The 25,389-nt window shown below is 39.2% G+C and overlaps 1 protein-coding gene across 4 annotated transcripts in view; it reads left to right on the top strand.

The window, feature by feature from the left end:
- VTI1A (vesicle transport through interaction with t-SNAREs 1A) overlaps nucleotides 1-25,389 on the top strand; it is a 323,958-nt gene that overhangs the window by 115,838 nt on the left and 182,731 nt on the right. The gene's annotated exons all lie outside the window — the stretch shown is intronic.

Genomic DNA, 25,389 nt, shown 5'->3' with positions numbered 1-25,389 from the left:
GGTTTATAGAGATCTATAGATCAGAGACCGAATGTTTATGTTCACAAGTAGCATTTCCTGATGCAGCCTCCTCAGTGGCAGAATGAAAGGGGCAAATTGGAGAAGGAGAACCTCTAGCGACCGTTATTATCTCTATTAGCCCCGCTCCCAAAGGCTCTTGAGATTGATGGTGTCACAACTTAGTTTGTGGGAAGAAGAAACCAAATATGCAAAATGCTCAACACTACAATGGATTATCTCTAATGTACGATCTAAGTACAAGGAGTCTGCTTTAGAGGCAAGTGCAGCTTCAAGACCAGTTCCCTGACCCACTGCCCCAACCCACCTTTCCACTCAGTCGCTGTTAAGTGTGGAAATTGGAGAGCCATCACCGGTGCCCTGGGTTGTGGAGCCTTCTCTGGTTCTGATTATATGGCTAATTGAAACCTTTAAAGGCATAGCTGTGCCTTTTAGGTGGCACAAAAGTAGTGGTATTTAAAACTTTGGGTTCAAAAACAACTTGGGTGGAGGAGAAGCGCGGAAATCCCTGCCTTCTTTCAGTTATTATGACTTAACAAGGTAATACTTAGACTTTGTTAAGTGGCCTGAATTATTAATCCCTAACAGTAATGCCATTTTATCCTTGATTAGAGCCTTTTAATTTGAAAGCGTTTTCAGTCACTTTTCAAAAGTGTGGACGTCGGGATCGTAAACATGAATCCTCTGTGAGGATACCCACGGGGAACCTGCCATCAGGGACCAGACTCTGAAGGACCCCACTGAGTCTTGTCTGCAGCAACCTCTAGGAAAACAGAGTCCTCTAAACCTCCATCAGTCGTCCACTCATGTTTACCACAGACCACGGTGGTCAGGAAGGCAGGCATTTTTCTGATACACGTGTTTCCTGGAGCAGTTCTGTAAACCTCACAGACCAGTTAAGTGGTTTCATGTTTCACGTGCTATACGCATGTGGGCATCTTATAGAGATAAAGGAGGAAAGGGGCACGGGAAGCCGGGAAGCCGTGACCAAGAGCAGAGTTCCTCTGGCTCCGCACAGCTTTCGTGATTCTCTGTGCTTTTTGGCCGTGGGTGCTGAGGGTTTGTGTGACTCTACCTACCTAGGCGCCATATGTCGTTTTAAACCTGGGAAAGCAACTTCAGTTTGGTAATGTCTTATTTTTCACTCTCCCTGGGTCCCTAAGTTTGATTTTCGAAAACCTTCCAGTCTGGAGGCCATTTCTCCATTGGATATATTTACGTGTGTACCCGCTGTATCAGGAATGCGGTCGCATTCAGGTCTGTTGTCCTAAGCGCCTTTGTTTGTAGCTGCATTCCATGCAGTTCAGTCTTTCAGTGCCATGTATTTACTAACTATTCAAATGCCTTGTGGTATTCACACACAGATTATGTAAAATAAAATAAAAACTACGTTATTAAGGCTGTGGATGCTGTGAATGGATTATTACAATTTGCCTATCATGGTAATGGCACCTGTTAGAGGTGTGATACAAAAGGCAGTGACAGGCAGTGTAATTTAGTAATTGTGGCCATTGTACTTTTGGCTGGTCAGTTCCCCAGGCAAGTACAAAGGAAGCAGTGTTATACCAGAGCAGGGGTGGGTACGCTTAATAGAGAAGCTAGTTGTGCACTGAAAGAGACTTTTGGTGGAGGGCTAACTCCCAGGGGGCAACTTCGAATGAGTTGAAAAGAATGAACAAAAGTACAAAAATGGTACAGGTTTTCTTATTTCAGCTCTTAAAGTGACAGACGAGTTATGTCGGTACCCGTTGCCAGCACTTTCTCCTCCTGCCAAAAGAGCTTTTTTTTTTTTTTTTTTTTCCAAAATACTCAGTCCAAGTTGCCTTGTCATGTGCCAGTCACATATAATGTACTCTTTTCTTCTCCTATATGTAAAACATACTGTGTCAAAGTTCAGATCTCACAGGCATAGGGGCAAATGCACGGGTCTGAGAAAACCATTTGTTTACCGTCTACAACAGTGTTTAAAGAGCACGTGACCACAGATTCAGAGAGGATATGAACATAGATCCTTTTCCTCTATTAATTTCCCAGCTTTTGTTGGTATTATTTTGATATCTTGGGTGGTTTTGCTACTAGTCTGAAAATCCTAGCGATGTAATTAAGCTGAACTTTGGCCTCAGAACGGGTAATAGAAGTTAACAGTAAGAATTTATGAAGCGTATTTTTTCCTTACTTCAAGAACGTGTGAGGTCAAGCCATTTCTCAAGGCACTACTGAGAAATATTGGAGCGGGGAATGCGTGAAAGCACAGTAAAAAGGACCAAATATGCCCAGATGACTTTTGTATTCCCCGGTTCATTTCCAGAAGGATGCCAAATGGACTATCACTTATCACTCCCCCTGTGATGTCAGGCATAGTATAGGATATGTCGTTAGAAGCAGCAACTCCCTGCACCTGTCTCTTGCTTGCTTTACTGCCCCAATTCAAATCATGACTGACAACAAACTGAGCTCTCCTCGGGTTGGATACTGAATATGTTTTCTGGGCCAGGCACTGTACTAGGCATTCTATAAGCATTTCCCCATTTAATCTTTGCACCAGCCTATGGCGTAATGGTAGAATTATTATCCCCCTTCAACAGGTGGGGAAACAGAGGCTCAGGGATTTTCCATAGCCTCCTTCCTTATATGCAGTGAGTTAGGATGCTACATTCACATTCTCTCCAAGTTTAGTATGTTTTTGTATATATCTAGCGAGAGATACATGTATGTACAAAAAATAGTACATTTAATCCTGTAGTGTTTTGGAACAAAGTAACCGTGAAATGTTTGTAGTGATAGTTGACAGGGTTTTGAAAACAGATTTGTGAAAATTAACCATAAGATTCCAGAATCTTATTATGGAATAAAGTATCAGCATTTTGTCCCACACATCATTTTAATAGCACGGGCTGCATGAACTAGGTCCTTTATAAAGGATGGATCAACTTATGTAGAATATATAACGCTACTGGGAGCCAGCCCAGTTTTAATAAAGGGCCACACAGAAGAAAATTTATGCTACAAAATGTCGATTCATATCTCTTAACTTGTGTAAATAGTGTTGCAGACAGTACTAGACATGAATGAGCGAGGTGCGCCACTGTTCTGACTCACTCATGCAGAGCTTTGGCCATCAGCCGGATGAAACGGGCGTGCCACTTCGGAGGGTGCCAACTGAATGGAGGCAGTTGTGTGATATTTAAAACATGATTTTGTACTTTTTCCTTGTAGAACAGCTATTACAGCTTTGCACCCGTTTTGACATCTGAACATTCTTAACTGAAAAAGAATGTCATTTTCATGAAAGAACTTTCTGTACAATAAAGTTAGCATTTATAAGTCCTCCTAATGTATGCAATGATTTGATAAGCTTGAATATTCTCATAGGCACACGTTTCCTTATTCTGCTTCCCAGAAATTATTCCAAAATTTGCAGAGTAGCCATGGGGAAAGATAATAGGGGATATACTCCTGGCATCAAGTTGTACATAGAAAGAACAAAAGTTGGGATTTTTTTTTTGTCTTTTTTTTTTTTTTTTGGTTGTTTCACTGTCCCTTCTCTGCCTATTTGTATAATCATGCCAGTAACTATGGAAAGCATTAGCGTATTGACATACTGCATATAAACAGTCTTCCACAACTGTACTCTAGCACTCAAGCAAAAAACGTGTTGGGTGTTTTGGACAAACAGAAGCAGACGCAGAGATCAATATTCTCTCGTTTAAAGATTGCACTTACGTCTGAAAAAACCATCTGGGTTCCCTCAGCAGCTGAGGTCAAGGATGTGGCCACAAACCCGTGTGCTCATCAGACTGTTGGAGTCCAGTCCTCTGTTTGTATACAGTGTATAAATGGTAATGTGGATAAACACTGCCCTCTCCAACCACATAATTGCGTCGATTGCTGAAAAAACCCAGAAATGTACCAAAATATCACAGGGAAGCTATTTCTAACACGACTTCGCTCTTTATGGCTAAGTGGCAGCCACTGTTTTTTTTCCTTCTTCTTCTTCTAAATTATGTGTTCTTGTTTCAAGCATTTAGATGATGCAAAACAGATTTTTGTGGCAACATTCTTTTTCGCAGCCAAAAAAGCATTCAAGGAAGCTCTATACTCCTCCCAAGTTGCTATTTATTCTGGACCTTTTGTATTATCCGCATAAACTCATTTCATCTTTAAAATGAGAAATAACGTACGTAGTGTTGTTTTGTAGAGCTGCTAATAATGCCAATGAAATACCTCATTATGATGGGAAGTGGAAGTTTCTAAATGATTAGTTAGAAACGAATAACAATAAAGGAACATAACAGATGCAAAAAATAACTTTTTATTGTTTTCCTGCACTGCTCTGAATAAAGCAGACGCTTTTCAACAGAAACATACTAGTTCTTCATCCAGATAAAATAAAAGATCACTGTGATTTCATATGACCTGTAATCTCAAAACAAGTAATAATTTTATTACCCGTCTTTTAACATCAGTTTCCTTCTCTCTCTTTGTCCCCTTTTCGTCTTTTCCTTTGCATTTTCTCTGCTCCTCTCCTCCTCTAGCCAATCTCCTTAGAAACAATTGTGGTCAGCAGAGTCGGAAGTCAAAACAGTTACTCTCATAGCCATGGTAAAAAAGACCAAAGTAAACAAATTCACAATTTCTCATTTCCAACATCTCCGTTTTGCACATCCTATTATTATGGCACTTAGTTTTAGGGAAACCACTGGTGATTTAGTTGTCTAAAAATGGCCAGTGGTTGTTAGCAGCAAACATGTTTTATTCTTTCATGGACCTTGAAATTGAAACTCAGAAATTCCACATCCATAAACTTAGCCTGTTCTCGTCCTGTCCAGTTATATATGTAAGTTCATATTTTCATTTGTTTGTCTGACTTTTTAAGCATTAGATTTAAGATCTGAGTAGGGTTTCATATATTTCAGTGGCCCCTGATGCTGTATATGGAATACCTATCCCTTTTAATAGGTACTAAAGTCAATTGTTATAAGAATGTTTCAACTAAATAAAATGTGTGGGAAATTATTATTTTTCTGGTTGTGGTGTTTACAAAAACATATTAAGGTTCCTTAGCTCTATAAATGTTCCGAGTGAACGCTATTTTCCAAAAATGTATTTAACACCTTAACACTTGCCATGTACATCCCATGGCAGCAGTCACTGGGGAAACTGCAGAGGAGAATAATATCTGTTCTCAAGAGCTTATTACATAGGAGAAGGAAAGTTAAACAATACCAAATTGAAAGCTGGGAAGGAGACTGGCACAGAGAATAAATGAGTGTGACTAAGAGAAAGCAATTGGAAAGAATATCAAGGGAAAAGCAGCAAGCTCTAACTGTTGTACATTAATGAAGAAGAAAAAAGAGAAAGATAATAAGCTTTGATGAAGGGGAGCATAGGAAGCAGCTATGTAAAATGGAATTCCCTGAAATCTGATATCAAAAGATACCTTTGCAGAAAATGTGGAAAATTGACTACGATTAAGTTATGCTTCTCAGAGAACTAAAGGTAATGAGCAATTTTCTAGGCCTAGTCCCATAATTTGAATGGATTAATTAATAAAATGCACAAATACAAGTAATGCTCAGAATTAGATTCCAAGTGGTGTAACTGGAATTATAAAAATGTATTACAAAAAAGTAGCAGACTTTTTGGAAGGTTATTTTTCCCTCAATGTTAGGGAAGAAAATGACTTTTAGCCTTCCCCCCTTCTCCCCCACCCTCCAAATTCCTGAACTGTTTTAAGGGCTTCTGATGCTTTCTTACATTCTTAATGCATTGTTTTAATCAGGAGAAGGATTCTTTTTCTTTTTTTTACCCTTGTGCTTTGTTGGTTTTAGTAAACTAAGGTTTAAAAGCCATGTCTTTCCCATTGAAATGAAATTAAAAACCACTGCTGCTCTGATGTCATGAAAGAAAAATGAGGTGGATTTAGACAGGAAAATTGTGAAAAGAAAACTTTATGGGGCTTTTAAAGGAGCTTGTGCAGTGTCTTCTGACTTGAACTAAGCTGCGATTATGTGTTCAGTGTCTCTTGAACTTAGTTTTATGAAAAGAAAAAGTAGACAAGCAACAGAAATATACATGGAAATCTGAGTGGCCTGGAGCAAAAAGCAATAAATAGAGCTTGTTTTTCCTGCTCCTCCAAAACAGTTGTAATTTAGGCCATATCGTTATGAGCATTTTTTTCCTTTGGAAAGAAAATGACTAATTTCTAAAGCAAATCAGTACTATTATATTTACAGTAGTAAATATAATAAATTTCAGAGTATTACTTCAAGATAGTAGGTGTACAGGAAGTACTACCTATTGAGGTAGTTTAAAGTCATTCAGTGAAAGATAGAATATTATGTTGTAACACGTTTGAAACTTAGGTTCTTCTATTCAATTTGGAGCTACTACACATTTTCTTTTGAAATAAATGATAATACCCCTTTACAAACTGAGAGCGTAAGGAAGGACGAGGCTGTATTTCCCTCCAGATTTAAAGGCAGGCTCTTTCCTGAGTCTTTCTTGGAACTCAGGTAGAAAGTGTGGGAAGTAGTGATGCATGAAAGGTAAGTTTTAGTAGCTTTGTGAGTTCGTATCCCTCACATAGGCTGTCATTGTTTAGGGCTTTCATGCATTCTAATATGCGCTCAGCACTTGCTCTTAACTGGCAGCATTAACTTCCGTGCACGTCATCACTGTGTCAGGACTTTGTTTAATCATGTTGCTCCTTCATTCCAGGCTGTGTCCAGCTTTCTTACCTCTCCTGACACCTTCGCTCACTTGTAGAACACAGTTTCTGGCAATGGAGCTATTTGTTTCAGTCAAAGCATCAGTGCAGTTTTCTATAACCACGCTCCCTATACATTAATATTTCAACCCTTTACTTTCTCATGTTTTTTATTTTCAGAGTGTTATAGTGAAGGTGCAAATGTCAGAGGTCTTTGCTTTTAAGTGACCTGTTTTGTTTGCCCCTTATTGTGTCTGAGAACTGGTTTGTCTTTAGAACTAAAACCGCTTTCCTCTTAATAAATGGGGAGGAAAAAAAGAGGGGAAATGAATTACAGAGAATACCATCTGACATATCTAAAAATAATAGTGATGGTAATAGCGAGCGTTTGTCAAGCTCTCGCTATGTGTAGACACCTTTCTAAGTGCTTTACATGTATCAAGTCCTCACAGCACCTCTCTGAAGTAGGTATTATTTTTCTCCCCGTTCACAGTGAGGAGGCCACAGAGAGTCTGGTAACTTGCCGAAGGTAGCGCTACTAGAAAAATGGCAGAGCAGGCACTTAAACCAGCAGTCTGACATCAGAATCTGAACTCATCACCAGCAAACTATTACTAAACACGCAAGTATTAAGTCAGAAGAGAGAAAACTTTGTTATGAAAGGCTGAATTTATTTCATGAGCATTGCGATGTGCATTTCCTTAAAAGATGATGATTTATAGTTTTCTTCCTTTTTATAGATTTAATGTGTGTAGGGGTTGAAGGGCCAAACCTTAATGTTAGGGTGCTATTTAAGTGTAGATTTCTAGTTTTCATGACACAATATTTTTGTACTTGGAATATGAACTCAGTAACTGAACATAGAGCTTACTTTTCCACCCAGATGTTTTTATCCTAATGTCTATTAGGGAAATTTCAAGTCCTAGCCGTGTTTCCTGATAGTTAGCAAGAGATGAATGTTAGTAGCTACTCAAAAGCTTGTATATGGGTGAATTAATATTAAGAATGTTTTTATTACTCAGAGATGATCGTGGAGTATCTGTTTAGTGAATCAGACAGTTATAAAAAGGAGAGTATTGCAGAGAGAGAGAGAGAAATGAGAATCTATATATATGTGTGTATGTATGTGATATATATATACCAGTTCTATAAATTTTGTATATAATAAATATATAATTTATTTATGGCATTAGACCAGAGATTGGGGACAAGAACAGAAGCTATGCCCAGGATAATAACCAGTGTACAGAAAGAGAGCCACCGCACAAGAAAGAATATGCTTCAGACCGTATGCTTATGACCGTAATGGCAGGAGCAGAGTATGTACAAGAAACACAGGAATTCAGCTTCTTGTTGTGTACTCAGAATTACATTACTAGAGATAACTTTTTAAAACAATTTTATATTTCTTAGTATATGAAATTTACCTTCTTGGATCCTTTCCTACCTCTTGCTGGCAAGATAAAATCCAGACACCTCAGACTGGTGTTCAAGACGCGTAGGCTCCTTCCATTCATATCTCTCAACAGCTATGCTCCAACCATATCTTTCTTACTGTCCTGCAGATTACTTGGCATGGTAGAAATGGACTCCCAAAGATGTCTATGGCCTGATCTCTGCAACCTGAGGTTTGTGGGGACAGAGCCAGGAGTGCAGTTTCCAGGCTCTCGGCCTCACGTGGAAAGGTGCTGGCTCAGGTAGTAAATGGCCATCAACTGTGATTGGATGGCCATCAGCTGTGGCTAGTTGGCTGTCAGCTGTAACCAGTGAGCCATTGGCCACTAATATAACTGCTATAGCTACGCTAGCAGAAAAATGGGGGCTAGCAAGAAGATGGTGGCTGAGCTAGCAGGCGCGGACTGCAGTTAGCACAGCGGAGTGCGGGTTGCGGGTTGCAGAGAAGTGGAGGGCAGGTTGCGGATGGTGTGGCTCCTGCTTCCTGTTTCTCTCACCCAGCCGCCAGCGAGACTATAGTGGTGTGACTCCCCTACCTATGGCTCCATGGGTGTTCCTTTTTTTGGCCTCGCCATATCCTGCGTTCTTATATGGGGAGCAGGAGCAGAGACCCCGCAGGCCGCCCCGCACGACAAGGATATTTTATGATACTTGGCAAAAGGGACTTTGCAGATGTAATTAAGGTTACAGACCTTAAGACAGGGAGTTTCCTCAACATGGTGGGCCCAATCTAATCACATGAGCCCGTTAAGCAAAGAACTGTCTCTGGCTGGAGGCAGAAGAGATCCAGCCAGAGGAGAATTTAGAAGGATTTGAAGGATGTGAAGGATTTGGCTTACCTTTGCTGATTGAAAGGTGGAGGGGGCAGTGTGATGAGGAATATCGACATTGTAAGGGGCTGAGAGAGGTCTCCGGCCGACAGCCAACAGAGAAATGGGGACCTCAGTCTTACGGCAAGGAACCGAGATTGGCCAACAACCTGAGTGAGTTCCAAAGGAGATTCAGCTGCAGAACCTCCATAAGTGAATGCAGCCCAAGCAACACCTTGATTTGGGCCTCGTTCAACCCAGAGCAGAAGCAGCCGCCATGTTCTTCTGGACTTCTCACCTTTGGAACGTGAGGTAGTGCATGTGTGTTGTTTTAAGCCATAATTTTGAGATAATTTGTTATAGCAGCAAATGTCCTTTCTTCACCCTTTCTAACTATCAGCATCTGTTTATCATCCAAGGCTTAACTCCAATGACATTTCCTCCATGAAGGCTTCCCTGAAAGTCCCCGTCAGAAAAGTCACTCCTCCGTCTGTGGGCGCCATTGTGTATCTGCCTCTGCCGTGGTTTTGTTGTTGCATTTAGCTGTTTGCATTCATCTCACCCCTCCTAAAGTATGGCACGTGGAGTCTGTCTGTGCTTTGGCTTATGTCCACACGTTGTTTGACATAGTACTTTCTACACAGTAGGTGCCCAGTTCCATAAATGTTGCGTTCTGAATGTCACCCTCAGAGGACCTATAGATGAGCAGACATGGTGCTCAATCTGCAAATTATGGGGATGTAGGGAAAATAAAATTGGATGTTGCTCTTAACCTCATGGATCTTGCAATCCAGTGGTGGAAAGGAAGGTATTAACCAAGCGATGCTGGGATACACCTTAATTAGACTTTGTTAACTGCTATGAAGGAAAGGGGTACAGTGCTTTATAACCAAGTGTTTACCAAATGAAGGACTGGAAGGTACTTGCAAAACGGTAAAGACAATTCAGATAATTCAGCTTGAAGGAAAGAGTACATGGCGATGACTTCAAATAGGCTGGAAATAGAAACAGGCATCTTAATACTAAGTAAGTGAGGATGAACCTTCTTTCCCATCTTCTTAAAGGATGCAATGAGAAGTGAAATTAAGTCGCAATCTGAAGAGTTTAGGTCAGACCAGGAGTTTTGAACCTCGGATCAACATTAGAATCAGCTGAGGAAGACAAACAGATGAAACAAAAACTCATAGAGACAGACAATACTTTAGTGGTTGCTAGAGGGTAAGGGGGTGGGAGTGGTATATGAGGGTAAAAGGGATCAAATATATGGTGATGGCAGGAGAACTGACTCTGGGTGGTGAACACACAATGTGATACATAGACGATGTAATACAGAATTGTACACCTGAAACCTATGTAACTTTACTAACAATTGTCACCCCAGTAAACTTTAATTAAAAAAAAAAAAAAAGAATCAGCTGAGGAGTTTTAAAAAAATACTAGTGCTTGAACCCCATCCCAGACTAATTGAATCAGAATCTCCAGGGTACAGTGTAAGCAACAGTATTTTTTAAAGCGCCCAGCTACTTCTGATGCCAGTGAAAACTGAGGATGATTGCTTTCGTATTTTCGGTGTATTTTTGGATGTCATGGTTGACAGGGTTGTGATGTGGAGGCAATGAAATCCCCTTAGAAAGAGCTCTATACATAGGACAGAAAAAGACTCTTTGGAGTAGATTGGTGTCAGTGGTTCTGTCTAAAAACAGGCTGGGGCTGATTGTCTCCTTTTTTCTTCTATTTCATAACTTTTATGAGAATTTTTCTGATTATAAAAGTAAGGTTTTTTTCATATGGAAAGTTTAGAAAAAATAGAAAAGTACATAGAACAAAATAAAAATTACTCGTAATCCCACCAACTGTTCTAAACATTGTTTGGCAACTGTTCAAGGGTTAGAGGCTGGTGGATGTGTGTATGTGTGAAAACATTTATACAGAACATGTGGTCGCCCTTTTCCAAGCTTGGTCTTGTCACACCATGTATTTGTTACCATCCTCTGTAAGCATTTACGTTTGTAACCCCTGAAAGGTATATCCTTTTTTAAAGGTTGCTTTAAAAAAAAATTAATACAGCATGCAGATTTTTCTATAACATTAAATATTCTGCTGAGGAAAAAAATTAATGGCTGTCTATTAGTCCATCCTTATAAAATATACCATAAATTTAACGAGACCCCTATTATTGGACATTCTGTCTCTTAATTTTCTTTTACTATAATGTTGCAACAGGGATACTTGTTCATAATTATTTGCATAAATTTCTGGTTAATTCTTAATGACAAATTCATAAGAGTAGAATTGCTAGGCCAAAGAACATGAATATTTTCGAGATTTTTTAATTACATAATACCAAATTGTCCTCCAAAAGACTGTACTAGTTTAATTTCCCTTCCCCTAAACCTTCACTCACACTGAGCAAAAAATGTGCTTGTCGTTTTTATTGCATTTCTTTATCACTAGTAAGGCTGATATTTTCTTTTATGTTTATTAATCATTGTAGTTCTTTCGCTCATTTTTTTCTTTGAAGGTTAATTTTTTTCTGTTGATGTGTTTGTGTTTTTCTTCTTGATTTACATAAGAGCTCTTCTAGTAAATGTTTTGTGTGTCATGTTTGTGGTATACTTTTCTCAGGTTTGTCAGGAGGCTTTTTCTTCTGTTCTTAAAGTATTGAAATTTTAAATTTGATATTATAAAAAAACTTATTATTTTTCCCTTTGACTTTATGCTCAGAGAAGCCTTCCCTGCCACCCATAAGATCAAAAACAAACTCACATTTTTCTTCTATTTCCTTTATGGTTCTATATTTTACTTATTGGGCTGTTGTCTGGTTCTCATTTTTTGAAGCTAACTTGATTGGACGTTTGTGAATGAGAAAGATCTGGAAGAGTCTGGACTCTACCACTTACTGTTACCTTTAAGACTTTATTGAACCTCTCTGGCTCTGTGTTTCTTTGCCTGTAAATGTTAAAAGTAAAACCTGACCTGTGAGGGCTAAATGAAGTAACATAAAATACTGAGTACAGGGCCCGGCACATAGTAAATGCTCAAAAAAAAAAAAAAAAAAAAAAGTGATTTCCTCTAGTTGCTTTCTTCAGGGTAACATTCTCAGACCAGCATTGGAAGCTCCAAGACTGCTTGTTAGTTGGTTCTCCTCTAGTAAATTCTGACACCTTGATTTTGGGCTGTCTCCAGTTTAACCCCTTTCTCTCAGGTTTCTCTAATTATCCAAAGTGTATAGCTGCATTTTCATTGATGTAACTAGTTTATGTACCATTTCTTTAAAGGCCTCTTCCTTTTCTGAATCGTTGTTTTCCTTCTCTTTAGTTTTCAAATGTACCTTTCTATTCTCTTTAGCCTTGGACTGGCATTACTGGGAAGCATTTTGTGATGTGCATTTAGAACACTATGTAAAAATAAACTGCACTGTGTTATTTAAATATTTAGAGGGCTTTCTAGCCTTGCAGGCTATTTTTAAAATGACCTTTAAAACCATTTGCAAAGAAGACAAAAGTAATGGGGGGAAAGCATAACCTTTTAATGTTTCCTTCATTAGTGGCGTTCCCTCCCTTGGATGTATTGCCTCGCTTTGATAGCTCATAATGTAAACCACATCAAAGTCCCAAATAATGGAGAACAATGGGACAATTTTTAAAAGCTTATTTTGTATTATTGCGGCGGCCATTAGGTGTCAGTTGGAAAAGATCCCTTTCTTTTAAATATGCTAGACTCGTGATTGATTTTCTATATTCTCTTAGACCCTCTCCGTAATGCTGGTATGTAAAGAAAGGCCTGCTGTATATTCATACATGAATTGGGCTTACCCAGTTTTCTCAGGCTTTGCTTTTGTGAAGTGATTTTATTTTTGAAAGGAGAGAATCAATCTACGTTATATCTGATTTCATAATAACGAGAAGGTAGATTGCAGTAAGATTCTTCTCTATTCCTTCCTTCAATCCTCCATTCACCATTTCTTCAAAACATACCAATCACTCTTTAACTGTGGTCTGAGGGTCTGAACCCAGAGCAAGAGCCACCCTTCCAGAAACTTCCCTGAGAAACAAGGATGAGAGAGACAGTAGGCCAAGCTCAATGCAGAAAGCCGAGGTTTGAATGTCCAAAAAAGCTTGAAACAAGAAGCAGCTAGCAGGGTAGGATTTAAAGATCAATGAGGCTGGGATTGCGTGGATGGGTAGCAGGCAGATTAGACTGACTTTATTTACTTTAAATAATAGCTGGGGCTTAGAGAAGATGCTGCCCTTGGATCTTGTAGTATAGCGAGGAGGGCATATATACGTAAGAAATCAAATATTAAGGCAAATCAGTATATGGTAAATACCAATGAGGGGACAGCCACTAAGCACTGAAGGAGAAGGCCTTTGTGGAAAGCTTTCAATACCAGAGACTTTGTTCTGTACTCAGAAAGAATAATAACATCCCAGCAGAGAACCTGGCAGATAGAGGGCAACTCAATAAATATTCTAAAAGTAAATTATGCTATGTGTTTTTGCATTCCTTGTCTCATTATTATCATGAAGTAGATACTATTATTAGAATCAGAAACGAAAGTTAGAGAAACTAAGACTCATGTCCAAGGTCACACAGCCGGTGTGTGATGAAGCAGCTTTTAAATCCAGGGCTGTCTGATCCCAGAGCCCTCGTTATTAACTATCACAATCACAAAACATTTCTGAGAAATGAAAACAATGTGCAGTGGATATAATAACGCCCCTCTTCCCCAAAGATGTCCTGTGAATATGTTATCTTCATGGCAGAAGGGACTCTGCAGATGAGATTGTTAATGATCTGGAGATGGGAAGATCATCCTGGATTAGATAATCCAGGTGGTCCAAATGGAATCACTGGGGTCCTCACAAGAGGGAGGCAAGAGTGTCAGAGGAGATGTGATGATGGAAGCAGATTTCAGACAGAGATTTTAAAATACTATGCTGCTCACTTTGAGGACGGAGGAAGGGATCACAAGCCAAGGAATGTGGGCTCCTCTAGAACCTGAACAAGGAAACATTCTCCCCCAGAACCTCCAGAAGGAACACAGCCCTGCCCACACCTTGAGTGTCGTCCAGTAAGATGGATCCATTTCAGACTTCTGACCTCCAAAGCGATAGGAGACTAAATTTGTGTTCTTTTGAACCATTAAGTTGGGGGTCATTTGTTACAGCAGCAATAGGAAGATAATACACAGTGCTTCAAAAAGATTAGTACAGCAATGGAATGCAGATACATCAACACAGAGAGACTGAAGGCAAGACCAGCGAGGAGGCTCTTGCAACCATCAAACCCGTTGGTGACCGAGAAGTACACCCCTGCTTCACCTTTTATTTCCTTCCTGACACGGATTGTGTCTTTTGGGTTGGCCAGTCATAGTTGGGACACATGAGTTTTCCACTCATTTTTTTCCTTATTAACAGCCTCACTTGAAAGTAGATAAGGGGAATTATAGGTGTGATTACAGACATGCTGTCCAACATACAGTGACAGAGTGGTGTCTAAATTAAGCATTCATGTTGTTTTGCATGGCTTTTGCTGAACTATTCATAGTGAAATAGACTTTTTCTTTTTTATTCTTTTCAAAGTTTGCCCAGAATGTGCATGCTTATTTATGCCCCTGGGATTATGGTCACTTTTGATGTGATAGGCAATAGATTAAAGTAACTTTATTTTTAAAGTTCAGGATGCGTTAATAGATTGTAAGTAGGCTTAAAAGTATACCAGTTAATTTTAACCTTATAACCTCAGAAACATGTATATATAGAAAGAGATTGCAGCTATGTTGCCATAAACTCACATTTGTATCTCCAGCTTTAGACGTATATCTAGCTACCTACTCGACATACCCAATTGAATGCTGTTTCTCAGTTTAAACTTAATGTGTCCAGAGCAGATTGTCTGCTCTCTCTGTCATCCTGCTCTCTCTCCAGTGTCCTCCATCTCAGTTAAGGGTAGGTAGTACTTTTCATTTAGTTGTTCAAACGAAAACCTTGGAGCCAACTTGGATTCCTCCTTGCATCTCATGTCTCACATCCAGTGTACAGTATCAGCAAATCCTAAAGACTCCACCTTCAAAGGACATTTCAAATCTCTCCACTTTTCTCCACCAACACTGTTACCACTCTGATCTAAGCTGCCAGCACCTCTACCCTGGCCTGCCGTACTTGCTTCCTCATCTATGGAGGAAGTACTCTCTTCTGTGAGTGCCCCAATACAGTCTTTTTCATCCTTATTGGCAGCCAGAGTGATGCTTCAAAAACTTAGATTAGGTCATCTGTTGATCAGACCGTCCAGTAATTTCATATCCCATTTTTGGCATACAATCCAGTCTTTACCATGTGTGGTCCACAAGGCCTCCCATTATCTGGCATCTTATCCCTCCAGCCATAATCCCCACATCTCTCTTCTACCTGTTCCTCTAAAATGCCTACCACATTCTGGCCCCAGGGTCTCCGTTCTAGCTCATCGGCCCCAGAAGCTCTTCTCCCACTTGCATGGTTCACACTTCATTCAAGTCTGGCCTCAGAAAGCTCCTTCCTGACCGCCCTGTCTAAAATACTGTCTCTTACACTCTCCCCTTACCCTACGCTTTTCACTGCCTGACCTTATAGTTTATGTTTCTGTGTTTATTGTTTTTTTCACCATCAGAATTTAGTTCATGAGGCCAGGTGTGTTTTGTTGTCTGCTTTGTCTCTAGCTCGTAAAACAGTACAGTACTTTCCTCCCTTACCCGTGGTTTTGCTTCCCGCAGTTTCAGTTACCCATAGTCAACCTCAGTCCAAAAATGGTAAATGTAAAATTCCTGAAATAAACAACTCATAACTTTTCAATAGCATGCCTTCTGAGTAGCGCAATGCAGTTTTGTGTCTTCCCACTCCATCCTACCTGAGACGTGAATCATCCCTTTGTTCAGCGTCTCCACGCTGTATATGCTGCCCACCTGTTAGTTACTTAGCCATCTTGGTCATCAGATCGACTGTCATGGGATCTCAGTGCTTGTGCTCAAGTGACTCTTATTTTACTTAATGCCCCAAAGCATAATAGTAGTGATGATGGCAATTCGGATATGCCTAAGAGAAGCGTAAAGTTCTTGCTTTAAGTGAAAAGATATGTATGTATGAGAAAAACATAGTAGACATAGGATTTGCTACTGTCCGTGGTTTCAGACATCCAGTGGGGCTTGGAACATATCCTTGATGGACAAGAGGGGGACTACGGTATGAATGAATGAATGAATGAATGAATGAATGAATTTTTACCAATGTTTAGAATTAGTGTTTGGTATGAATTCCCTTATGAGAGTTGTTTGCAGTTATTCATTTAGAGCGTGGATATGTAAGTGCAAGTATTCCATCTGCTGTGTGCAATTTCTCACACTAAAGCTTCCAAATGCAAATATGCATAAAGTGCAATCCACTGCTTGTCCTCAAGGCATTTGCAGTCTAATAAAGGAGATGGATTTCAATAAATGTTGGGCTGACAAGTTTAACTTAAAGCGACTCTTAGTACTGTAATCGTATTGTGAGGGTAGCCCTCACAGAGAACTAAAGTCAAAGAAGGGAGCATTCCTATCCAGTTGCTGGGATTAGAGAAACTTTCATGAGGGGAAGGGGTGAAGGTTGACCTGGGTTTGGACAGTGAGAAATATTTAGACACGTTGAACTTCAGGAAAAGGTATTCTGGGTGAAGAGAACTGCTTAAACAAAGGTACAGCAGCAAAAAAATTCAAGGTGCTTTTTTAAAGGAAAATATTGACTGATGAGAAACCAGAGTCAATAATACCCCAATGACAGTAAATATTGATGTTCAGTAAAAACCAGTTGGCATGTCTGCTATGCATAAACAATTCTAATATTGAGAATGTTCTGGACTAAAATTCTAATAAATTATTTACTGTATTTTTTTGTATTTAAACATCTATCTCTATAGGGAAACTTTCGTAAACGTGTCTGGTCTAATTTATTCGATGCCAACCAGGTGCTCCATGCTTTTTATTTACTGTTTCTCTGGTATTTGGTCATTTTTATTAGTTGTTTCATGCCTCGTCCTAGGAGGTAGGTCTGTCCTATTTGTCGTGTTCATGAGCATGACTGGCCAACATCACCCTTGACCTTGAAGCTGAGGAGCAATTGGAAGTCACCAACTTTTCCATCATGAAACAAGGATTCTCAAATGTTGTCAGTAAAGCCAGAAAAGAGAAGTGGCATGTGCTGTAAGCTATTATTGTCAGTTCATGAGAATGGTCCACGTTTCGAGGATTTGAATAAACACATCTACAGTTGGATTTAGATTTTGAGACAGCATGAGCGATCACAACGAGGACCCCTTGGTGGCCTGGGACTATTCAAATACAGATAAAGACAATACATTTCCCTAAATTCTTAAGAAAACATGTGGATGGAGTCTGAACCACATTCTTCTGATTGCTGGGGTTAAAGGCCATTGAGCATGGAAAGAGCTTAAAAAAAAAATGCAGCCATGACTTCCTCATGTGACAGTCACCCTAAATAAAAGACCATTTTATAGACTGCATTTTTTAATGTGAACATTTCTATAGTTAACATAAGCAATGAACTGTCAAAAGTGGAAATTAAATCATTAATTCTAACATATTCCTTTCCTAATTAAGAGTAACTATACCAGGAACTAGGTTTTATTCACCCTTTGACCTCAACCTTGCCAGTGCCCGGGACTTCATGTTCATTGAAGGAATGAAAAAATTTTTTTTCTCAAATCTTTTGCTTAGGCAGGTTCACAAATGGCAAAGGGACATACCCTGGATATTGCTGAAAATGAGGAGTTGATATGCAAAAGTTTGGCAAAAGTCAGCTAAAGCAGCCAAGGCCTTAAAGAATAATCGCTCAAAAAATTATAGAAGATAGAGACTTATCAAAGCTGTCTCCCAGATTCACCCTTAATCCTGAAATGTTTACCTTTAATTTTGAAACTTTTTAAACTCTAAAATAGCTTTTGATAACAAATTTGAAATGCCTCAATTAATGTGAAATTCTAACTCATGTTTTTAATATAGGAATATTGGGTCTAATGAATTTATAAGACATTCTATTGGGCTTACAATTCAGAGTCTTTACTACCAGGCAGCCTTTAGGAAGCAGCTACTAACATATGTTTATAACGGATGCATAAGCTGGGAAATTGTGGTCAAAATGTCAAACAGTAAAACAGCAGAGTTCAAGCTAGTTCACATCAATATTTATGTTAATTTTGTAAACATTTATTTAGGTGATTTTTCCTAATGGACTAAGCTTTAGAAACACACCTTTATGGAAACATATCAAGAATCAATTTTTTAAAATCATTTGATCACATAGAACTTCTTGATAATATTGTGCATATAGCCTGCTAAGCAAACGAACTACTTAATTTTTTAAAAACCTGTTATGTGATTGAAACATTCAAATAGCTATTTGGTGTCAAAGGTGTTTGTTGTTAATAGTATCTTATTTTTAATCCATTAAATAAACTGTGGAGACTGGTGGAATGGGTTCTCTTTAGGCGTCTGGTAATTAATTATGATACATTTTGCATAAGTTGTATTGCCATGCTGGCTTGTGACTCAGCCATACCAGGAGGAAAAGTGACTTGGGCCTTGTGGCATTTAATTGCAAGCATAACAGACTAAACCCAAATGAATGTGGACACTGATTAACTAGGAACTTGTTGACAATTTAATGAGATTAAGAGCCCGTTTCTTAATATCACAAAGGCTTTGAGGAACATTTGTTCCACAGAAGTTTTTCAGTCCTAAGGGTGCATGGCCATTAATGGACAGCAGAGGTGGGAAGGGTTGTGTTTAATTTTTCAATAACATTTATTGTCTTTTTTTCTGAGTGTAAAAAGATCACTATTTTGTTTTGTTTTGTGTTTGGTTTGGTTTTAATCATTTCAGTCGTAATAGTACTTCACTTAGTTGTCAGGATTTTTCTCATTTAGATATTTTTTCCATAGGAACTAAATACTGTTTTACTTCAAACTGATGTCTTTACGCTTTGGATCTGAACATATATCCTAGGAATTTCTGAAGTCCCTTCTCCTTACGTGAAATGGCTCATACATTTCTTAGTCAAAAGAGGGGCATTGCATCTTCTGACCAGCCCAGTAAATGGTAAACAAGGATAGCTTTTTATCACCCGTCTTACCACCCCACTACCTCCCACCTCATCCCCCACTCCCCAGCTCACCCAGATATACAAGGTTACCTGTGTGGTTACCTATAAAGAGAAAAACAGTTCCTGTTGGCATTTGATAACACCCAATAACAATAACAAAACATCCCCCTTAAAAAACCATTTTGTTAAGTCCTTCTGGTTCACAGTTTCCTTGTAGTATTTCCCTGTAGCCCGGTGTGTTGTCATTTAGGACTTGACGACACTGACAGTTTTGCATAGTGAGTGCTCTGGACCAGACAGACTGCCTAGGTTTGAATCTCAGCATCATCTCTGCCAGCTGTGTTAGTTTGGGTACGTTAGCCAATCTCTTTATGCCTTATTTTTATCACCTATAAAATGCAGCTCCTAACCACTTCATGGGTGGTTAAGAAGATACAGGTAAAGAGTTATACATGTAAAGGATTAAAACTCACACATGTTTTAGAGCACCTAACACAAAGTTGGCTCTCAGTCTGTTGTGATTCTATATTTCTCTATCCCATCCTGTCTGTCTGTCTGTCTCTCTCTCTCTCTCTCTCTCTCTCTCTCTCTCTTTCTCCATCTTCCTCTCTTTCTATTTTTGCTTTCTCTTGTTTCTAGAAAGAATCTAAGGTGCACTAGGATTAAAGATAATCAGGACAAAGAGAAAATAATAAAAACAAAAAGAAAGTTAGTCAGGAATGCATTCTCGAAGCCCTTATTCCTTAATTAGAAGTGGGTTATAAATTTGCCTCTGAACTTCCTATTGACTAAAGAGGAAAGTCTGATCAGCTATAAGAGTTCATTAAAGTCACCGAAATATAAAGCACACCAGTTGGTTTGCAAAACCACAGGTGTGCTTCGCCCTGAGTTTCGTGTGTCAGTCTTCTCAGGGGCCCTCACAACAGGGATGTGGTGGCATGTGGTAGATAATGTCTTTCTTCAATGTTATCATTAATATTAGGTCTCAAGTTCAAATAAATATGGGACGAGGGCAGCGATCTCAGATTTCTTTGATCACAAGCCCTTTTTTACAGAGCATGTTGCTAAACTAGCATTCCACCAGATGCAGTATTTCTGCAAGTGAGAAGTGCTTTTGATGATTAATATGGTAGATTAGAATTTTCAAAAAAAGATATAATCCAGCTTTCTGGTTAAAATGGTTACATAGTGGGTATATACGTTTGTTGCCCACAGCCCATGGACATGGATGCCTTTGAGTGGTCTTTACAGCTTTCAAATAATGTGAAACTTCCATAGACACCAAAACTACTGAGTATTTTGCTTCTAGATTGCTTCAGTCTGGTTCTACATATCACTTCTTTCTTATGGAGCTATTCGGGCATATTCCCATATATCAGGCTATTTCTAGAAATCAAAAGAATGAACTTGAGGGGAAAAATACTGTGTGAAAGTTAAAAGCCAAAAGAGATATAAAACATCAAATTTCTGATTTTTCATGTTTAATATACGATCTGATGACCTTGTCTCATTAATGGCACATTTAGGTAAATAAGGTATTCCTCTCCTTTAGAAAGGGTATAAAAGTGTGTCTAAATGGACTTCGCTCTCGAATAAGGTAGGTTCACCATGTAGAAGTAAATTTTTAATTCATTATTTTAGTTAAATATGCAACTGTACCTCTATTTGTCTGGGTATTATACCTCTCTGTGATGAGCCTCTTCTGCAGGGTGAAAAAATGTAAAAATCAACAAAAATTCCTTTTGGTGGACATTATAAGCTTTCCCCCCGCCGCCCCAGAGTGAGTTTAGTTTTAGTTTCAGCTCTGCTCCTGGCCCCCACACGGTCGCCCAGCTGCCTTTCCAGCCTGATCTCCTGCCACACTCAGGCTCCACCCACCACGAGTTTTTTTTACCCCTTCCAGTCCACCTCATGTCCAGGAGTATGACAAACCCATGCCTGACTCCTGGGGTGACAGCGATGGGACAGTCTGTGCAGGGTCCCCTTCCCCTCCTTTTACCCCATGACATATTTATCCAGGAGAGGTTGGGCCAGAGTGTACACTAGGAACAGCATTGCAAAGGAAAGAAATTTACAGGAAGGCAAACAAGTAATCTAAGAGGCAGAGGAAGAAAGGAAAATCGGTTCCTTCCACATTGCAGGCAGGAGAAAGCGGACAGAATCACGGCGTGACTTTTCCACTACCACCTCGCTTGCCTCTGAGCTGGTCGCTGAGCATGTGCTTTTTACTGCATGGATTTATTTGCCTACCTCCAGAGACAGCTCTGTACACTAGAAGCTCACCCCTCCATCTATCGACATCAGGAGCCTGTATCGCAAATATCTGGGGCCTAGGAGGAAATACATGTGTGTAAGACATGGGGCAAAAACAACGGATATGTACAATGCAATGAAGGACAATACCTACCTAGTCGTGTCCAGCCTGTCGTGCCCCACAGAATTCTTACCTCCACAGTAATGCATACTTGGAAGGGCCTGACAGGTGAAGGAAATCAGTAAAGTAGATCAAGTGTAGGACAAAAGGGTCTGGAGGGAACTAGATCATATCCTGTCCCTGGAAGGGACAGCTGTGATGGAGGGTAAATCTGAAGTTATCGGATGGTCCAACTTTTCAAGCAAAGCTAGAAATTCACATATTCTCATGGAAGTTCCCAATTTTTAAAACACTATGTGGGCCAAACAAAACTCACCTGTGGGCCACATACAACCTTTGGGTCATTGTGTGCTAGTCTGATCTAAATCTCACCTACCAGCTGGAGTCCCCCCTCCTTCACCAAGTCTCCCTGGCTACACGACAACATAGGGACTGCAGTGGTCAGGAAGCTCGGCTGCGGAAGGAAAAATCTGCTTCCACACTCACTCAAATGGCTGCTGGCTGGAGACCTCAGGGTCTCCGTTTGGGCCCCTCCACCCCTTGGGTCTTTCCATAATGATTGTACTTACAACATGGCCGTTAGCTTCTCCCAGAGCAGGTGATCCAGGAGAGAGTGAAGGTCGGAGAACAGCCAAGACAAAAGTCTTCCTGGCTTTTATAACGTAATCTTGGAATTGGCACATCTTTACTTCTACTGATCACATAGCCCAATGCTGATACAAGGTCGGAGGGGCGATACAGGCGGTGGGAATTGTTGGGGGCCATCTTGGAGGCTGACTACATTAGAACTCTATACCCTTCCTGTACTACAGATGCTCACCCCATACCTTCCTCCCTTGAAAGTTTCCACTTTGACCCCTTTTAGAATATTTTTAAAAGGCCATCCCTTCCAGCAGAATTAAACAAGATTTCTACATCGCTTGCAATACAGTTACATATCTATGTATATAACCAACTGTTTAGTTTTTGAAACAAGGTACACCCATTCCTCTGGATGTGATCTGTAAAGCACCATGTGTATAAATAGAACACTTGTGGGGTTCTTTTTTTTTTTGAATTTTTGTAAGAGTTTATTTGAGCCAAAACTGACAACTGCTGGGAAGCAAGATCTGAAATACTCCCACTTTTGGGTTCTTGAGGAAGCAGTGTAAATAATTTGCCAAGTAAAAATGATACACGAGGGCTACAGGTCACTTGGACCATAGTTTTTAAGTTTGTAGGTATTAGTTTTTTTCTATATTTAGGTCATCGAAATAACCACTTAAACCACATGTAGACATACTGGCAAATATATTGAATCAGTGGTATAATTATTTCACGAAGGGGAAATAGGCCTTTTATCTAATGACCTTACAATAAGTGTCATTTTTATATGTGGAAAAGTAAGCGCCTGTCATTTTCTTGTTATTCTGAGGTCAGAGCCTACCACAGAGATTTTAATATTTGAAAACTCTTCTATTCACTGGAATCCCAGCATTTAAAATAGTGGTTTTCTTAAGATGCAGCATCTTGATGCACTATATCTGACCTTTCCTGGGCAGGAAAATAAGATCTTCATCACCTCTTGTTTCTTATTCTACTCTTTCCATATTGCTCGAAGCTGATGTTAAATGATCAGGATGCATTTTCACCCCTTTGGCATTTTAATTAGCATTTGTCTGTTGGTGTAGCTACCATGAGACTCAGCAGTCTTCGGCGTCACTATACTTTCAGTCAAATATCTGTACTCTAGAAATCATTTTAACTAGGTTAACTAGTAAAAATGGGGTTGAGTGTAAAAACTGTAAGAAGAATTCTCATCAGAAAAAAATTTTTGGTGGGTTACATGGTTATGATAAAGATTTAGAAGATCTTATTTTACTTTTATATCAATAAATTTTAAGAAGCCCTTCTTGATACTATGTTGTTTAATGCTACTGAAAAACTGGATATATGCTTTGGGGAGGGATTAAGTGATGAGGTATGTTTTTGCTCTTTGAAAGAGAATTCATTAAAAATAAAAACTTACTCTAAGAAAAGGAAGCAAGTAATATTGAGCAAGCATTTTAAATGGTGAAATAAAGGTGGTCTCAGCTTTGGAACAAGATCGTTGGAAATAGACAAAAACACCTTTTTGGGTGGGTGAAAATAACTTTAAAAAACAATTACATTTATGGTAATGAAAAGGACTCCAAAATAATTTGTGTATAAACTCTGAGGACAATGATCATATCTTATTAATTTTAAAAGTCCCCTTCCTGAATCTAACACTTTGAGTACAGGAGACAGACAATAAGTGTTGAATAGATAAATAATGTGGTAGATTTTAATAGTTTAATGACATGACTTTATTTTTGCGTAGAAACCATTTTTCATTCTAAGCAACATTGTAATTCGTAAAGTCTTTCCTCTGACTATTGTGTCATCTTAACATTATTTCAAGCATTTATCTGGTATGCACCTCCTACCTGCCGTATCATCATGTCTCAATTTAAAAAATAAAATAAAATCACATTGGTGACTTACATGTGCTGATTTTGTTTGGCAGACTCAGTGGTCCCACAGAGCGGCCGTCTCAAAGCTGCAGGGAAGGGGGCTTGCTGATAAAAATCACTGTACTCTGAATGGGACTCTGAATTTCTCTTGTAAAAGAATGGAGGTTAGTCTTAGTATCACAAAATAATGACAGTTTATTTCCAGATATTTTGAAAGCCTGCACCCAGCTTTTGGGGGTGGGGGGGGGAATTGTGGTAAACACACAGGAAAGAAAAACTAGAAAGCTGACCCTTCACATGGATACTGGATTCACAAAAATACATGTTTGAGAGGCACTAAGCCAAATACTTGTTATACACGTAGCATCGGTTTTAAATGGGGTGTATTAACTGGTCTTATCCTGGTTAAAATCATATTCAGTGTTCTGGGGGAGTCATAGAAAGCACATAACTTTTCTAGTCATTTTTTTTTTCCTTTGAGTTTTTTTGAGCACATTCGCTTAGAACCACGCTGGGGCCAAGCCTGTGGAAAATATAGGCAGCCCCAGTAGAGTTCCTGAGAGCTTTAAAATGGCCCGCAATTACTGTTAATGCTCTAGGTAAAAGCCCCCAAATCTGTAATCTCTTGAGTCTCCATTCTCATTCTCCTTTCAGAGGCATTTCCTAAACCAAAACGCCAAGCGAAATGGGGCATAACGTCAAAGAATCCTTAATTTGGAAAGGAGTTTTGAAGTTGTTCCGTCCGATTTTTATCTCCTACCAAATTTCTTCAATAACTGACTATTATTACAACCTAATAATTTTGACTGAAAGGAAACATTAAATTTGTGTTTGTACCTTTTTTGTTTTGCCTTGATAGCTTATTTTCTAGCACTTCTGAAAAAAAATGCCCATTTAAGAATTTTTTTTCCTCTAAATTTTAAGTTGCATCTAGACTATCTAGGTTGTCCAGTCAGCAAATGAAATGAAAATGTCTGTCGTTTGTTAGACAGATTTTTGCGACTTTCTTAATATGGCTGCCTCTATCCTCCTCCTGGATTTCCTTATGCTAACTGTAAAGAAACCTAGAACTGTTTTTAATCCCAGCCATTTATGACAGCTGTCCCAGCATGGTGACATTGACAAATACTAATCTTCAACAAGAAACAATAATGGAGTAATAATACCCTGTTTCCCCGAAAATAAGACCCAACCAGACAATCAGATCTAATGCATCTTTGGAGCAAAAATTAATATAAGACCTGGTATTATATTAATTATATTATATTGTATTTATTATATTATATTATACCTGGTCTTACAGTGAAATAAGACCAGTTCTTAAATTAATTTTCACCCCAAAAAGACACATTAGAGCTGATTGTCCGGCTAGGTCTTATTTTCAGGAAATACGGTGTTACTTGCTCTGACTAAAGTCCGG

Source organism: Rhinolophus sinicus, chromosome 15 (assembly GCF_057876585.1).
Source record: "Rhinolophus sinicus isolate RSI-liver-muscle chromosome 15, RSI-T2T, whole genome shotgun sequence".
NCBI classification, from domain to species: domain Eukaryota; kingdom Metazoa; phylum Chordata; class Mammalia; order Chiroptera; family Rhinolophidae; genus Rhinolophus; species Rhinolophus sinicus.
The sequence above is the reverse complement of the archived record's forward strand: the minus strand, read 5'-3'. Positions and strand labels throughout refer to the sequence as shown.